We start from the raw sequence: 5388 nt of genomic DNA, 5'->3' as shown, positions 1-5388 counted from the left end.
ATAGCACCACGGCTATGTAGACAGATGTTGATGCTGTATAATTTTCCGTTTATCTTAAAAGAAATAAAACTATATGAATTGTTATAAACACAAACTCGTAATGTAATATAAGATGTAGTCTCAACTAGCAATTGTTGTTGTTGTAGCCCGTAGGGATCTACTTGTGCAGTTCCTTTTGGATATTGCGAACAGCACTTGATCATCAAATTTGGCGGGTGGTTCCGGGATGCAGATCCGACTGATTTTGGAGCCCGTACACTCACTTACTGTCGCGTGGGTAGCACCAAGTGCTTTCAATTTATTGTTCATATGATTCTTCTACTGAAGATCTGGACGTTCACTACCACGTTTTCCAACCGCGGGTGCCAAATCAAATACTTTTCTAGTGACATCAATTTCTTCCATTCGCATAAAGCCAGTAAAGCCGCTAAATTTTTGTGCTCTTAACTATGTCAGTATCACGTTATAGCACATACAGGTTATTGTTTTATCTAATTCGATACGCGTTGCCAACACAAACGGGTCTATAGATATTCCGAAAAATTTGTTTTCTCAAATGTTTCAAATGGCTTTTCATCATTTCTGGCTATTGTCGAAGTTTCTGCACCATACAACAGGACAGGCCTGATAAGTGAATTGTAGAGCTTAGTTTTTTTGTGTTAATATAGAGCTTTATTTCTTAATAACCAAGTAAGATCTATTGGAAAAATGATCTTTATATAATTTCTAGGTTGACTTCTTTTTTTTTGTGTTTACTCCCGTTCTCAAATAAATGAGGAATTCCCGGCTATCATTACATGTTACTTAAATCGATCTTTGTATCCGCCCTATTGAATTGATTAGGGTGTTCCACCTTGACCCATGTTAATAGCAATTAAAATCCCACCCATTCCCAATCTATTCTTACTCCTAAACAATCAATTCTAATCCCATGTATATGTTTTTGTAATTTCTTTCATGTTATTAGCTTAATAGATCTCTGCGGATTATAACAACAACATGTTGCCTAATCAGCACTTTCATTAAGAATTTAGTATGATTTTTGTAAATGATCATAATCAATTGATAACTTAAAATTTTTCTTTGTGTGTCACAGAGGTATTACATCCAATTGGTGCTACAAAAATAAGCATCGAATTGGTGTATTATTATTATAATTGGTGTTGTAGAGCTGCAATGTATTCACCAATCTCTGTTCTCTTATCTTTAACATATGGGACAGGCTGACATTGCAATTTGAGTCCAAAAAAAAAAAAACAATACGCTATATACCACGTCATAATAGCTTTTCACTAACTGAAGTCAGAAAGCAATAATGTCGAATACTTACACTGACAGTGTATAAAAACTGATATAAATATAGTGATACATCCCATTTGGGTTAGGGTATTGCCACTAGTCAAACAGTTATTTTTCACACATTAATTTCTATATTGCTAACGTCTAAACTGTATATAGTTCTATTCCCTAGAATGCCATCCATTTATTTAATATTATTATATCATTTAAAATTATGTTTTGATCAGAATCTCTTAGCTTAGTGATAAACGTAAAAATATCTCTTAGCTCCATAACTCTTAGATCCCACCTCCCATTTAGTTTAAATAAATATTGATTAGGATGAGTGAATGGATTACTCTGTATTTTACAGAATCTGCAGGTATCAGTGTTCTTTAAGAGAATATCCAGATTATCAATATGCTTAGTCCTTCAGAGTTTGTATCTACTGTGTAAAAATGGTAATCCGCAGTAATCTAAAATAAATTTCTTTCAAGTATATTATTATAAACTAAATTTAAGAGTTTATATATATATTATTAATACTGGATGCTATAATATATTGTGCAGTCTAAAATTGTATATATATGTACATATACATATATAAATCAATGAACAAAGACCGTGCCCACGGGGAACACATACATCATCTATAAATTACTTAAACAAAAATTTAAATTTTCTCGAATAAAGTCGAAAAATTGCCTTTGGTGTATATGAGTCATAGTAGATAATTTATGATATATTATGTATCCATCATTATAACTACATATATTATCCTGTCGTGATATGTATGTAAGGTTGCATATATGTGCATATATAAAGACGGCCAATTTTAATATATTTACAACCATTACTTTAGTTCTAAAATTGCTTTTATAAAATTTGCATTTATTACTGCGGCTTTTAGACACGTTGGCATATGTAAAATTTTGCTGTTACAAATTTTCTTTGTATTTAATATATGTATTTCAATATTTTTTTTTGTTTTAATAATTGTTTTCGAATGTTTTAAATGTTAAAAGATACGTGTGGAAAAATAATAACTTGCTTTAATGACATGCAAATATCTGTTTAAAAACTGGAATATCTGAAAATTATCTACACTATTAGCATTTATCAGTCTGTATTCAATTTTAAAGGGCAATTGGAGCACACTCAGTTACAATACTATTTCCCAGTGCTCTCCATTACTAAGAAGAAAATTATAATTAATATTCTTCTTTGCATAATTTTCATAATTGTTGCTTAGGAGATCTGCTTAAAGTAATTAAAATATATTAAAATGTTGCCAATGTGTAATAAGATAAAAATAAAATAAGAACCTAAGAGATCCATTTAAAATCCGGTAGACATGGAGTGCATATCATTTGTTTTTTTTTCTTGATACATAATAAAAATTCAAATTTGTCACGCAAACCGTGTTAAATATTCTCTAAAATAATTTCAATTTTATTGCTTAGTAACTAAATTTAAAAGCAATAAAGTGGTGTTTAATTTTATACATTACAGTATATATATTCGTATTTGTATATATAATCTATATTTATTTACATTTATAAATTAGTTTTTTCGACACAGTTTTTTTCACAGTTTTCTTCACAGTTCTGGAAATTTATTCCCAAGTGGTTGTTTACTAATTAATACAAAAAAAAAAAATTAATGTAACTTTAAACATATGGTTTCTATATGTATTGAGTGTAGATATATCCAATATAAATAGCCATATACAACATTTTTAAGATCATATGACATTATTTACTTTTTATATAATATAATTAGTAAAATAAATAATTGATATAAGTTACTATATATAGCGAGTTTTCCAATTTGTTACTTTTAATAGGAATTTTTTTTACAAGTGTTCTGTTTTTCGATTATACAATATGTGTGATTATCAATAAATTATAACCATATATTAAAATCACTGTATGAACTGATTAAACCCATGTTTAGGGTGTATATATGTCAAGCTCAATATATTAGTAATATTGATTTAAAGTTATCTAATATAAGTGGCTGCAAAAATGAAGAAAACGATCTTATTAAGACAAAAAGATCTCATCCTTGTAATGGTGGATACCCCATTTTTATTTAGGAAACCTTGACAGTAAAATTAATATTCCCTTAAATGAATATTGTCACAGCTTTTATAACGGCAAAGAAATTGAAGAAAAAAGAGCTTCACAGTTACATTGTTAATGTCTTGTGTATCGACGTAGATTTTTACTATGTTCAGACGGCCAAATTTCCTTAATTTCGTAAAAATTAAATTAAGTTAATTTCGGAAGTGTTCATACTGCCCTAAATGAAGGATATCATATGTTTTACAAATCGAATGTTAAAAATTACATGCTCCAAACACCATTTGTATCTGGGAAATTTTATATTATAAAATTTATAAAATTTATAATGTTGATTATTAAAACTTTAAAAGATGGCATTTAGTAGTTTTATTAGATTTAATGGATTTCAGGTATGTGAACTATTATTTTTCACTCTATTTTAAATTAATAACAGTAACAGTTTTTTCTCTATATTAAAATTTAGAAATTTACACTACTTTAAAAATATTTTACAGGTTTTATTAAAGTCAACAGTAACTGAGATAAGAAAAATATCACTTTTTCGTTATCTGAACTTCATTTTCTGCTTAAAATTTATCTTACGCATAGTTGCATTTGAAATGTCCCTTAATTTCAGCCTTCGTTCAATTCAGTCTTCGGTCATTTTCCTTAATTTCGTTCTAACCTTAAAACTTGGAACGAAAAAATAACTTAATTTCGCTGAAACGAAGATGAAATTAAAATCTTTGCGAAATTAAGGTGTGTCTGAACACAATATTAACATGTTAAGTCTCGTACGTGAAAAGACTTATTTCGTAGAGGATCTTAGTCAATAACAACACTTTCCATTTGTATGAATGTATGTTTAATTTATTTATTGACACTTCACTCATACAGATTAACAATAAAAACTTTACTTACATATAAATTAAGTTAGGTTTAATGCGAACATCAACACTTACACTCGAAGACTTTATTGCCCATTGTAATGCCTTTAAAGTTGTCAGGAGGAAGTGCGCTATACTAACCATTTTTTTTCAATATGGGTCTACGTATAATCTTGGTATTACTTGAAGGAAAGAAACTTGAATTTAAAATATTTAAAGAAACAATTTATTTATAATCTGTGATCCAAAATATAAAAAGAGTAGTAAACGCCTTTGCTTCTTTACCCATTTTCTTTCACATTTTCTTTCACATTTTCTTCTCGTTTTTAGCTTTAAGCATTCACCTACTCAAAATCTATTCGTTTGCTTATGATTCACAAAGTGAGTTAATAACATAATAAATAAATGCTTTCTTGTATTTGAAACAATAGCAAATGAGAAAAACACATTTTCTTTGCAAATTTGTCTGCTATTTGACGTTAAATACTTGTTTTGATTAACTTGTGAACCATACACCATATAGCATTGCATAGTATGTTATGGCTTTTATTATGTATTGTTTATTTATGATTTATTATTTAATTACTTTAAGGTCGTATGCGAGTTAGGCTAAGTTGCGTTCTAAATAAGAGAAATTCTAAGTTGTGCCGATAATATAGAGATGTGTCGATACGTGTTGATAAATGGCTAAAGGTGTGCAGTGCAAAAAATCACAAGAAAAGTCCCATTTGGTTTAGCATCAACTTAGCCTAACTCGCACACGTCCTAAGTCAGCTATTTATAGACATTATATCCGAAAAGAGTTTAGTATTTGATTCCATAAGTTGCTAATATTATATTGAATTGGACGTCCCCACATAAATCTAGTGTGTCCTGTGTCAGGTTCAAGTTTATTTAAAGTCACAAATAATTTTTTATCTGAAATTAAAAATGTATTTGACCATCCATCATAGTAAACTATGATCTGACATTTGTTTAAATTTACATTTACATTTAAAATAAAAATTATCAAAATTTTATTAAACAAATTTTTGTTTGGAAAACAAACATCACAGCAAATAAACGCAAAACACTTTTAATGTTCTTAGATTGCATTTATGAACTGCCGAAACCAGGTGAATTAAATTAAATAAATTATTTATTTATGTTTCAAATTT

The 5388-nt window shown here is 28.5% G+C and overlaps 1 pseudogene; it reads left to right on the top strand.

The window, feature by feature from the left end:
• Positions 1-1698: 1698 nt before the first annotated feature.
• Positions 1699-5388, top strand: part of LOC119666535 — a 7084-nt pseudogene continuing 3394 nt past the window's right edge.

The sequence above is a fragment of the Teleopsis dalmanni genome, chromosome 1 (genome assembly GCF_002237135.1).
Source record: "Teleopsis dalmanni isolate 2A chromosome 1, ASM223713v2, whole genome shotgun sequence".
NCBI classification, from domain to species: domain Eukaryota; kingdom Metazoa; phylum Arthropoda; class Insecta; order Diptera; family Diopsidae; genus Teleopsis; species Teleopsis dalmanni.
Note: the sequence above shows the minus strand (reverse complement) of the source record. Positions and strands in the feature narration are given on the sequence as shown.